Here is a 12741-nt window from a genome sequence, read left to right as displayed (position 1 = left end):
TCTCTGAAGATGGTGGGCAAGAAGTCCCATCTGTGTTTGGAGCCATCAGCTGGACCCCATCAAGAACGCAAGATCTCCACCACATCTACATCATTAATGGTCCTGGAGGTACTGTCAATGTGGGCAAAGGCTCACGGAGAAAGACACAATGTGACCAGATGTGTTTACCTGAGGCTCTGATGCCAGACTACACACCAGTGAGATCAAACAGATGTCCAGCCAGACCGTTTTCAGCACAGAAAAATGTCCCATTTCCCCAGAAGCCTCTATCTGTTCACTTCCCCAGCTGGCTCCCACACCCACCGCCTGCCACTTGGCTTAGAGATAGTGGTTGGGTTTATCTGGGCGCAGTTACTACTTGTTACACATTAAACAATGAAGATTATAAATGGTTACATAACACCGCCCCACAGCTAACGTCCACAGAGCCCGTGGGATCCCAACTCTGGGGACAGGATGGCCAGAGACCAGTCCAGGATCCCGGGTTCCGAGAACTCACACCCCTGGAGCCCCTCTGTGCCAAAAGCCACAGCGAGGAGGGTGTGCTGCTGACCACCAGGACCTGAGCAGGTGACCCTGGGCTGGCCCCTCCCGGCTGGGGCGTGGACCAGAGCAGAGACCACTGTGGGCTGGTCCCCGACGCATCCTGGTGTCAGCCCACTACAGGCTGTGCTAGAGCCAGTGCATGGGGCCGCTGCATGCTGGCAGGCAGGGCGTGGGCAGGGCACATGTGACTCCACCCCTGGTCAGGAGCCCTCTGAACAGAGAACCGGGTCCTGGGGTCTTTGGCACCCCTGTGCTGTGTTTAGTCACTCAATCGTGTCCGACTCTTTGAGACCCCATGGACTGTGGTCCGCCAGGCTCCTCTGTCCATGGGGATTCTTCAGGCAAGAATACTGGAGTGGGTTGCCATGCTTATCACCAGAGGATCTTCTCAACCAAGGGATCGAACCCAGGTCTCCCCATTGGAGGCATTCTCTACCCCTAGACACCCCTAGATACAGCCAATGTGCTCTAACTCAGAGAAGCATGGAAGTCTTTCCACGAGCGTGGGTATCACCCTGCCTCACAAATGTGCTGGATAGGCCTCACTGCGTCATTCCACATGTGCGCACAGGACCCTCCAGCAGAACCCTGACCCGCTGTCCTAGGCACACTCCTCTGCTGCAGGGGGAGGGCACTTCCAAGGAAAGTACAGAGCACAGCCTGTCAAGGTGCACCCTGAGAATCCAGGACCAAATCCTGTGACAGTGCAATGGTCCAAGACCTTGCATGCCCTGGATCCCTGGTTCTCGAGGCTATTCCAAACAACCCCTTCCTCCCTTGGTTATCCCATCTGCTTCCCTCTAGGCCACCTCCACCCTGATGGACAAGGACACACTGGCCACTGTCAGATGCCAAAGTCCTCCTTCAGTTCAGTCAGTCAGTTCAGTCGCTCAGTCGTGTCCGACTCTTTGCGACCCCATGAATCACAGCACGCCAGGCCTCCCTGTCCATCACCAACTCCCGGAGTTTACTCAAACTCATGTCCTCGAGTTGGTGATGCCATCCAGCCATCTCATCCTCTGTCGTCCCCTTCTCCTCCTGCCCCCAATCCCTCCCAGCATCAGGGTGTTTTCCAATGAGTCAGCTCTTCGCATCAGGTGGCCAAAGTTACCCACCCTCAAAGCCCTGCAGAGCCCCATGCGTGGGTAAATCCGAGACGCACCGTCAGTCAGACACACAACTGGGCACCTCGACTCTCTCCTCACACCTCTGGGGCCCATGTGACTAGCAAGGCCAGCCACTTCTAGTTTTCCAGGTCACACCCGCCCCCAAAATGTCAGAGCAAGAATAGCAGGGACGGGAAAGGCTATTTCTTGAAGTCACAAGCATAAAGCTACTGGATGTCATGGAGAAAGCAGGGCTCTATTTTAAAACGATCGAGGGACTTCCCTGCTGATCCGTCCAGTGGCTAAGATTCCCTGTTCCCAACGCAGGGAGCCCAGGTTCAATCCCACATACCACAACTAAGAGTTTGCAAGCTGTAACTGAAGATCTTGAGTGCCACAACAAATGAAGATTCTATGTGCCAGTAACTAAGACCCAGTGCAGCCAAACAGAGGACCATTAAAAAAACAAAAAGATGAAAAGAAAGTAACACGCTACATGTGAGCAGGTCCTGTGCTGATCACTTTATATACATTGCACACATGTAACTATATACACACAAATGCACACACAGCCCTGACCCAAAGGATGACGGAGGCCGAGAGTAAGTGACTTGCATGAGTCCAAGCAAGTAAGGATGCCACAGTGCCCCTACCAGCGCATGCGGCAGGGAGGGCTGGGAGCTGTCCTTGGCCCTTAGAACACGGAACGCAGATGCGCTGCCACATTCACAGGGACGGGGAGCAGGGAGGCCCACTGGGGTGCCGAGCTCAGATGCAGAGAAGCCACCCACGTGCAGCTCCCGGGACGAGCAAAGGAGCAGAACTTCACCCAAGGAGGATGGGCTCCACGGTGATCAGACTCTGTTCTTTCAATATTTTAAAGTCAATGCAGTGAAAGCCGTGGAGGCTGGTTCTGCTCTCAGAACCAGCAGGGCGGCCACCCTCAAGTGCAGGACCTCGAGCCCTCCTCCCAGTCTGCGCCGGCCACCAGAGCTCGGAGGCAGAGACACTGCGGAGGGAACCAAGGCACAGGGCCCAACCCGGAGAAGCCAGAAGAAATCAACGTGCACAGAGATGAGCTGGCCACGGTCCCAGGGCCAGTCCCTGGAGGAGAGATCCAGCTTTCCTCTGGGATCCGGACCTGAGGCCGGTCTGCTGCTCCTCGAGGTGGAGGCTCACGTGTGCCCGCCTACCCACCCCACTGCTCTCAGCCTGGATGCGAGCTCCTGGAGCTGATCACATGCGCCCTGCAGCTTCGGGAGCAGAAACAGAGGGCCTCCAGAGGGGATCTTTTAAAAGGCATAAAGCTGGGGGGGCGGGGGGGGGCTCACTCACAAATGTAAGAGCAGAACACCCAGCCAGGAGAGGAGATGGAGACCCACGCACCGCAAACCCCAAGCATCAGGGACAAGGAAGCAAGGGGGGTGGGGGGGCCCACGGGAAGTGCAGGGCTCAGTCTGGTCCCTCGAAGCCCCACTCTCGCTACAGGCGGGTGGGCTCCTCTCCTGAAGCAGTAACAGGGCTCCCGGTGCCACTCTGAGCACCAGAGGCTCTGCTGCTGAAGCCGCACCTTGATGGCCCAGACTCCCAGTCACGGCTGAGAAGAGGCTTCTTCAGACCATCCGGCTGCCAAGGCAAGGAGACCCCACGCAGGGGCCCCAGGGTCTCCCCGCACAATGGGGGCCACCAAAGGGCCATACACTGAGGCCCACCATCAGCCTCCCAGTGACATCTTTGAACACGGGCGGCACAGTAGGGGCCAGACATCGAAGCAAAGCCTTAAGCCCTGAAGACAAAGGTCACACAGAATGGGTCAGACAGCACCCTTCTGCCTCACCTGCCTGGGCCCCTGTGTGGCCACTGCTGGAGAGAACCCTCTGGGTGCGGGCAAGACAAGCCCCGAGGCCAAGGACCACGTGCCATGTGGCCTGCACCCACAGCTCCGTGGAGGGAACGGGCAACAACCGACAGCTCTTCCTCTCCCCCACCGCCCCCAGGACTGCCTGGGGGTCACAATGGTGGACCATCACCTTCTCTCAGTGGCCCAGGCAGCCAGCTGGGGACCAGCCTCAGGGCCCACCCTTCCTCCCCTCACACTGCCTCCCTCAGTAAAGAAAGAAACTGCAGTCGCTCAGTCGTGTCCATCTCTTTGTGACCCTATGGACTGTAGGCCCCCAGGCTCCTCTGTCCATGGGATTCTCCAGGCAAGAACACTGGAGTGGGTTGCCATGCCCTCCTCCAGGGGATCTTTCTGACCCAGGGACCAAACCTGGGTCTACCGCATTGCAGAGTCTTTACCCTCTGAGCCACATATAACTTCTTACTTGTCATAAACTCTGCTTTCTGGGTAAGCCAAATGTGCAGAAAAAGAAATAAAGTAAAAATTGGAGAGAAGAGAAACTATGGAAGAAATCGCACCCCGCCCTCAAAAGGAAGTATATCCAAAAAGAGGTTTAAAAAAGTAGTGCATCTGTGAAACAGAAGTGCTGTGCATTAAAGCAGGGGTAACGATTTAGGGTAGTGATGCTCTACGGCAGGGCCACTGACTATAACAAACTTCCCTGGTGGCTCAGCTGGTAAAGAATCTGCCTGCAATGCAGGAGACCTGGGTTCGATCCCTGGGTTGGGAAGATACCCTGGAGAAGGGATCAGCTACCCACTGCAGTATTCTGGCCTGGAGAATCCCCATGGAGAGAGAAACCTGGCGAGCTACAGTCCAGGGGGTTGCAAAGAGTCAGAAACGACAGAGCGCTTTCATTCACTGGTGAGGGATGTTGACAGTGGGGAGACCTGGGGGCAGTGGAGACAGGGAGTGTAAACAGTAAATCTCCATATTTTCTGCTCAATTTTGCAGTAACTGTAAAACTGGTCCAAAAAGTAAAGTCTAAGTAAAGTAAAACCAATAATAAAGAAATAAAGAGGTCCTTAGAAATTAACAATGAAAAGAAAAATCTTAAATCCAGTTAAAAGTCAAGTTGATATACTCTGCAACTTAGAAGAACTCAACGAGATAAAAGATAATTAGAGAACCAGTTCAGCAGCTAACCATCAACTAAAAGTGATTCTAGGAAGAAAGAAGAGAAGATTGGGGGAGGGGAAAGAAATTAAAGAACTAATTTAAAAAATGGTCCCCAAGGATCTGAGTCTCCAGCTTGAAGGAGCCTTGATGTGCTCTGCACAATAGATGTAGATGCCCAACAGGGCACAGCTACAAGGGATTTCTGAATAAAGACACAGAGAGAAAATCCCACAAGTTTCCAGACATGGAAAAAATAAATGAATAAAAAATAAATAAAACACTGAAAAGTGAAGGGTACAATAAGGACGTTTTTGGACAAGCAAGGTCTCAAAAAATTTGCATGCATCTCTTCTTTGGAAGCTCTTATGAAATGCTCTCCATCAAACTGCGGGAAGAAACCACGAAACAGGAATCATGAGAGCCGAGAGAAGAACAAAGGGCCCGCCGGGACCATGGAGGAGGAGACGGGATAAAGCTGAGCAGGCAAGCTGGAGGGCAGCCAGGCCCCTGGGGACAAAAGGCACATGAGACACTGTTTCCCAGAGACACCCCTGGCTGGATACCTAAAGGTGTCCAAGAGAATATTTGCACACCTGTGTCAGCTTGGAGTGGGGGCTGGGGTAGGGAGCAGTAAGTACATAAACTACCAAGCAAAGGCAAACACAACTCCAGAAGAAAACAAGACGTCCTGGAAGACAGAGAAAGTGATCCCAGCACGCGTGGCTGGACCACAGGCAGCCTTTTGGGCTGTCACCACGGCAGCCGCAGAGTGTGCTGGTCCAGAGACGACGGGAGACAAGAAGTACAGGTCAGGATGCGAATGAGACAGAGGCCCACTCCTCACCTTCCAAGAAGGGGACTAAAAGAATCCTACTCGAAGCAGAGCTTTGGGTGGGTGGGGGAGAAAGACAGGTGGTAAGGAACTGCAGTACATTACTAAATATCTGCTTAGAAATACGGAGATGATACAGAGAATGTTGATAAGCCTGGTTACTTCTGGGGAACTGACTCTTCAAACTATGTACATTTATTGCTCTGATTAAAAAAAAACACTAAACTTCAAAAGTCTGCCTGAGGTATTGAGGGATTAGAAAGCTACTGACCCTTTAAATGGACAGAACTTGTGTGGGAAGGCCAGGGCAGCGAGTGGAAGACAGGGCCCCACCTGGGAATAGGAGGACACGACCCAGGCCAGGGGTGTCCACCGCAGCCCTGCAGGTCCCGGGGTGCGGGGGCCAGGCCAGGTCTGCAGTTGGGTAATGACCCAACCAGGGAGCAAGAAGCCGTCCTGACGTATCCCTCCTCCACTGGGGACACGCTAAGAGGTCTCATGCACTCCTTTATCTATAGAAACATCCTGGTGGGGTCCCACGAAATCTACACAGTTCTTTAGAGGAACCCAACAGCATTTTGGAACAAGAACCTGGAGGCTTTGGGGTGACACACCCACAATCAGTGCTGGTCCATACAGGACATCACCCAGCTCAACCTCCCAGCCCACGGGAAGATTCCCCAAGCAGGGTCCCAGATTTCATGCAGGCATCACCCTCAGGCCTGACGAGACCTCCTATGTACACGATGCGTTCAGTTGCTTCCGTCATGTCTGACTCTTTGCGACCCCATGGACTGTAGCCCGCCAGGCTCCTCCATCCATGCAATTCTTCAGGCAAGAATACTGGAGTAGGTTGCCATTTCCTCCTCCAAGGGATCTTCCAGACCCAGGGATGGAACCTGTCTCCTGTGCCTCCTGCATTGGCAGGCAGGTTCTTTACCACTGAGCCCCCAGGAAGCCTGTGTGTGTGATGCTACCGTACAAACCCCTGAACGGAAACGCTCCTCATTTGTAGCAGCTTTTTGGTCAAGGTGAGTTTCTTGGAGCAGAAAAAAACCTAAGATTATTATTGATACGGGATATAATTAAAGTCTTTGTATTAAGGTGTGCTCACAACTCATAAAAGACTGGGAGAAAACACTCCCAGGGATGAAAGTTCCCCAAAAAAAATAAACCAAAAGCCCAGCAGGTGGGAGAAGTGAGTACTCGCAGGGTCTCTCCCCTCCAATAAGCATCTCAAATTTGATCCAGGCGGCTGGGGGTCCCTTGCTGTTGGCACCCATGTGACAGGGGATCTTCAGGTACCTTCTGGGTTCTCTCCTGCAGAGTGAGACAATGGTGAGCTCGCAGCCAGGGCCAGCCAGGCAGGCCGCCGGGCAGGGCCAGGGGCAGCGCGAAGACAGCTGAAGATCCCAGCCACCCAACGTAGTTTCAGTTGCAGTGACGGTGAAGAGGGCAAAACACAGCAAACTCTTTTCAGGCCAAGTGCGTTCTGAGCCTGTGCTACCAGGCGAGATCGCGGCTGTTGGTACCTGGGCCCGCTGACCTGGCTCCAAGACCCAGCTGGACTTTTGGGGGATGCAAGGCTGCCCGCAGCACTGCCCCAGACACGGTGCAGGAGCCCCTCGGGGGCACAGGCAGCCCATCAGGATTCATGTGTGTTTCAGTCCCAGCTGGGCTAGGTGTCTCTGCAGACTCCAGACACCGAGCACCCTGGGGTCCTAAGGACAGAGGCCACCCGGCCCCATCTACCTTGCACCCAGAGGGCTCATGCAGGCGTCCAGCATCACAGTGTGTCTGAGCGTGTCTGAGCCTGTGTATCCCAGCCGCTGCAAATGTCTTGTTCCTGGTCACAAAGAACCAGTTTTTGATGTCTGCTCTTCCCCACAGTCTGGTTCAAGTGGTCTGTGGCCAGGCGAGGTCTCCATCCCACCATCTACCTCTGCTCACAGCATCCTACCCACGGGCTGCTCAGGCCAGGAGAGGCTTCTGCTCACAGTGACTGGTGCTGAAGGCAGATTTCAGCCAGTGACACAAGGTTTTGTACAGCTAATGGGTCCAGAGACAAAAACACCAAAAAAGTAGTCTTATTTCTAATTAACAGAGAAAGACCTTGTAAATTAACAGAAAGCAGCCTAACCCAGCATGCAAGCTGTTCTAAAGCAGGCTTAGGGTCACAGACGCAGCATCTCTGAGCTCTCGCCACATACCAAGGTGCACACGACCCCAAGGCACCCCACCTTCCCTGCAGGTCGGCACCCCTGTGACTCACCCCTACTGACTCACGTGAGTCAGTAAAAGCTGACTTTTACCAATGAGCCAGTAAAAGCTAGCTCCATGAGCTCACCCACCTAGTTAAAGAAGACCAGGGGTCCAACTGAGGCAGACTGCCTGGTGGGGTCATCAGTATCGTCTACCCACCTGGGCAAGAGCAGAAAAGAGCAACACGGCAGCACAGGAGATGCTAAAACACACAGTCCAACCCGGCAGAGGCAGCCCAAATGAGAAGCCCCTCAAATCAGGGGTCTGAACAATCCAGGAAAATCATGCTCCAAGCCAGATGTAAAGTCACTGGTGGAAAAACAGGGATATTTGAGTTTTCCCAGTGGCATCCAGTCATGACCCACTAACTTCATCCTATGCGTCTGGGCAGGGATTCTAAAGCAAGACTATGACTTAAGTTATTTCTACCTCAACGTCCACCCCTTTCCCAAATGAACAAAAGAGCACTCAAGCAGGCCAGGCTCTGCTTATTCTCAAGCCCACCTCTCCCACTAGAGGAGCAAAACGGGGTATCTCCTCAGGGCTGTTTTATCCCCAAAGCAGAAAGTCATGAGCACTCATTTCTAACTCTGGGGTGATTTTTGATGGCTTGTTTTGGTCTCAAAAACAGTCGTCCCATTTTTCCTTACATTATTAAGAAAAGCCAGCAGACTGGTGATTTTAAGCTTTACCTGTTTTCATCTCCTTACAGTCAACAAGACATGATCATCAGGAGCATGAACACTGAACAGAGAAGGTGGGAGAACAGATAGCTCCCCAGAAACGTGCCATGAAGCATTAACACAATGTAAACGCCAGCCAGCGCGTGAGTGGATGCGATCGGTTATACACCCGTTGGTACAAAGACCTTGCAGACGGTTCCCAGGTCCCCAAAGCACCCATTTGCCCACCAAGTTGCTTGTCTGTTCTAACATCTTCCTTAATGTCCCAAATGCCCAGTTAAGCAAAAGGTAAAGACAGGTGAAATAAAGTCTCAACAAGCAGAAAAAGTTTTAGTTAAATTATGAACATACGACTGACTACATACATGAAAAGCAAAATAAATGTTTTCTCTTTATAGACTCACACAATTCCACATTGGTTTAACAGTATGAGAAACTGACAAAGGGATCACACCCCAAGCCGTAAACACACACACTTCCTCCCATGAAGCAGAAGACGACTCTCTACGGGCAGTGTCAGAGTTCTGACAGGCAGACCGGCCAACCACCATGCATGGTTCTTTTCACCGGTGGTTAAGAGTTGGGCAGAATTCCAAGGAAGTAAGTTCCTTAAACTATGTCATCTTGAAAAGTTGTATCAGCTATACCAACCTAGAATTCCTAAAGCTGTAAGAGGAAGGTAAAGGCACAGTGGATGTCTTTGTTCACGCAGGAGCTTGGTTTCTATACATTGTCAAGTCTTAGAACAGCCTCATCATCCAAATCAAAAGGTCCAGAGTCTGGCTTTGGTTCCTCTTTCCTGTGTGAGGGTCAATGGCCACAGAGATGGTCCCTGTAACTGGGCCGGGGCTGTCCAGGTTCCGATCCTGGCAGCTACCACCCTACAAGCCCTGGCATGAACCTGCCCAGCTCCAGGTTCCTAGTCCACAAGGAAAGGCATTTAGCCCAGTCCAAAAGCTGTACAAACCACAGGCAATACCCGGTAGATGACTTTAGCGGGGAACAGCTTTTATTAAAACACAGTTCTAATTACAGTAAACATAACCACCATATCAGACTCATGACTTCGTGGTATCAAAATTTCCTTTCAAAACAAAGGCGTATCTAAGCACAAAAAGTGAGCGGACAAAAGAAAACATTGATAATAGGCTAGTGAGAGGGCAGGTATCCAGGAGCCACGGGAATGGGAACAGAGCCTGCTGGTTCTCCGGGTGTGTGACCGGCCCAGGGACGCTCCTAGGGCCATTTCTCTTTTAGATGCACAGAAGCATGAGCCACAGAGGACTGAAAAAAAAAAAAAAAAAGAACCCAAAGCTTAGGATCTGGTGATAGCTCTGGCATTTGCCAGCCATGTGACTGGACATGCCAATTAACCTTCTGAGGCTGGGTTTGTGCGTGTCTGATTCTTTGCCACTCCAAGGACTATAGCCCACCTCCTTGGGCAGTGGGATTCTCCAGGCAAGAATACTGCACTGGGCTGCCATTTCCTACTCCAGGGGATCTTCCTGACCCAGGGGCCAAACCTGAGTCTCTTACATCCATCTCCTGCATTAGTTGGTGGGTTCTTAACCACCTGGAAGCCCAAGCCTCAATTTCCAAACCTGTAAAATGGGGAGCAGGAGGCTGCAGAGGATTAAAAGTAATCTGGCTTTAAACGTGTCCCATAAACAGTGAAATGCCACACAAGTATCCCTTGCTGCTCTTCTCAGTTACTGGGTGTGTGACTGTCCTCAAATTCCCTCCCTGCGATCCGGGGATTGGCCTGTGTGGCCTTCTCTTTCAAATGTTTCCAATAAAACTCAAATATTATATGCAATAACCCTAGAGTTCTGATTTTTAACCGCAAAACCTAGTCATCTAGAATCATTCCTGGAAACACTTTGGCTTCAGAGCTTTTTTCCTAACAAAATACTAACCTAAAAGACACCACCATTGCCAGAAGTCAGAACTTCTTTTGCTAGAGAAACCTAGAACCTATCTATTTTTCCTCCTGGAAAGAACGAAGGAATCAGTGGGTCAACTCCTATGAAAAACGTCCGGCTTGGTGCTGTAAACCCCAGTCAACGCCTGTGGCTGTGCTAACATGTGTTCTTAGTAAAACTGAGCGAAACGTTAGAGAAAGCACCACTTTGGAGACTCGGGGGCTCCGAACTGCTGAATCAGCATTTTCAGAAACAAAGTGTTCTGGGTTAGGCCTTGTAAACAGCAGCAAAGAGAAAGTTGTGCAATAACGCGTGTTTACTCACGAGCGCTACTTGTTTGGGTCTTTTCTTTGCATCTCTTGAATGAAGCTGGGGACAACGTTTGCAAGAAAGCTTTCTCTCCAACGAATGCATCAGAAAGATCCCGGCCCGGGCAAAGTCACCTGTGGCTCCCCTACGTGACCCACCGTCTCGCCGAGACAAATGACAGAAAGTTGGCCTTTCTTACAACCCCAAGGCAAGAAAAACACAATAAAAAGTAGAGAATGTCTCATTTCCATAACGCACATGCTCCAGGGCCGTCCTCAGGCAGACGCCGGGAGAGGCGATCAGGAGGCCGAGAGTTGCATCAGAATCGCCTTCGGAGAACCACACGGCTCTTATCACGTTTCCCCGGCTGGCCGGCCGCTAACCCGCGAACCCTCGACTTGGGGTTAGGCCCCGGGGGCGGGGAGACCGGTCGCCAGCAGAACCAAAGGGAAAGATCCCAGGATCGGGCTCGCTCCGACTCCGGGGGGTCCGGCCCCACCGCCCGAGCACGGGCGCACCGGGGGCTGCAGGGGCGCGCGGCGCCCACCCTCCAGGCGATCCGGGAGCGCGGCCTTGGCCCTGACCGCCCGGCGGCGCAGCCCCCACCCCGGCCCGGCCCGTGAGCCGCCGGCGTCGGACAGGAGGGCTCCAGAGGGCGCCGCCCGGGCTCCCCGGCTCCCCGGGGTCGCCGACGCCGAGCGCCGCGCCCGGTCCCCGCCCTCGCGCGCCGCAGCCCCCGGCCCGAGGCGACGCCCTTCCGCCCGCCGCGCCCCCGCGGCGCCCGGCGTCCCCGGCCCGAGCGGCCCGCGCGCAGACAATGACGCCGGGACTGCAGCCCTCCCGCCCGCCGGCCACAAAGTAACTTGGCGCCTCGCTCGCCGCCCAACTCCGTACCTGCCACGGCGCCGTTCCCGGCCGCCTCCGCCCGGCCGCCCGCGACCCTCGGCGCGGCCGGGGCGGCGCCCGTCCCGCGGGGCAAGGGCGGCGCGCAGGGAGGTCCCGGCCCCCGCGTGCCGCCGCCCGGGGACCGCGCGCAAACTTTGGCTCCGCGCGGGGCTCCGCGGCTTCCGAGCGCCCAGCCCGCCACGGCGCGCCGCTCGCGTCCTTTCCTGCCTCCTCCCGGCCTCCCCACCCCCTCGATGGGCTTTAAACCCGCCCGGCCCCGCCCGCCGCCGCCGCCGCGGCCGCCGCCGCCGCCTCCACCTCCGCCGCCTCCGCCTCCTCCCCCGGTCGCTTTTCCTGCTCCTCCTCCCGCCGCCGCCGCTGCTGCCACCGCAGCCCGGACCGCTCGGGGCCGCCAGCGCGGGCAGGGCCGCGGCCTGGGCGCAGGGCGGGTCGCGGAGGGAGCGCGGGGCGCCGGCGGGGTGCGGGGCTGGGCGCTACAGGAGGTCGCTGCTGCCGGGGGCTGGCACGGGGGACTGGGAGCCGGCAGCTGGGCGTGGGCGCCCGGACCCCGCGTCCCGCTCCCGGGACTCCCGGACGTGGAACCGCGACCACCCAGCCTGGAGCGCCCTCGAAACACACATCAGACCTCTCCTGGAAGGCAATTTGCAAGCGAATTCTTTGAAACTCAAGTTGAAACTGTGCGGCCCCATTCCCCGTCCCGGGCGCAGCGGGAAGACTGGACGGAGGAGCCTGAGGAGCAGCTGCTGCACTGGCTGTGCCTTGGTCTGCGGTCCCGCCTGGGACCCGGGAACCTGGGCTTCGGCGTCCGCCCGCCGCTGGCGGGGTCTGGACCCTTGACTCTTCTAGTCACAGTTTCCCTGTCTGCGTACCCGCCCCGGAGCGCGCGTGGAGTGGGAGGCCCTCCTTATTTTATTTATACCAGCAGGCCTCAAGGTCCTTATCTTTGCAATTGGCTAATAAGCCCGCCTACGAGTAATGTCCTGAGGGTTAAATGAGATGTTAACTTGTAACATAAAGAACCCCAGCCTTCATGGACACCATTGTCATTAACCTGATTATGAATGTCTCTATCGAATCAAAATTATAATACAAATAGGATAATAACAATAATTATGTCTTTTTCTGGGATTTGATATTATAAAAGCAGCTGCAGTAA

At 54.4% G+C, this 12741-nt stretch overlaps 1 protein-coding gene across 7 annotated transcripts in view; it reads right to left on the bottom strand.

Moving 5' to 3' along the window:
* Nucleotides 1-11821, bottom strand: part of GRB10 (growth factor receptor bound protein 10) — a 217054-nt gene extending 205233 nt beyond the window's left edge. For 5 of the 7 annotated variants that reach the window (XM_043462503.1, XM_043462510.1, XM_043462502.1 and 2 more), the window contains exon 1: nt 11574-11821. The gene's annotated coding sequence lies outside the window, so the exon portion shown is untranslated. Of the gene's footprint in view, nt 1-10694; nt 10720-10937; nt 11294-11573 lie in introns of those variants that run through there. The other 2 variants (XM_043462504.1, XM_043462505.1) reach the window with 2 other exon arrangements.
* Between the last annotated feature and the right edge of the window lie 920 nt (nt 11822-12741).

Source organism: Cervus canadensis, chromosome 3, assembly GCF_019320065.1.
Source record: "Cervus canadensis isolate Bull #8, Minnesota chromosome 3, ASM1932006v1, whole genome shotgun sequence".
NCBI classification, from domain to species: domain Eukaryota; kingdom Metazoa; phylum Chordata; class Mammalia; order Artiodactyla; family Cervidae; genus Cervus; species Cervus canadensis.
Note: the sequence above shows the minus strand (reverse complement) of the source record. Positions and strands in the feature narration are given on the sequence as shown.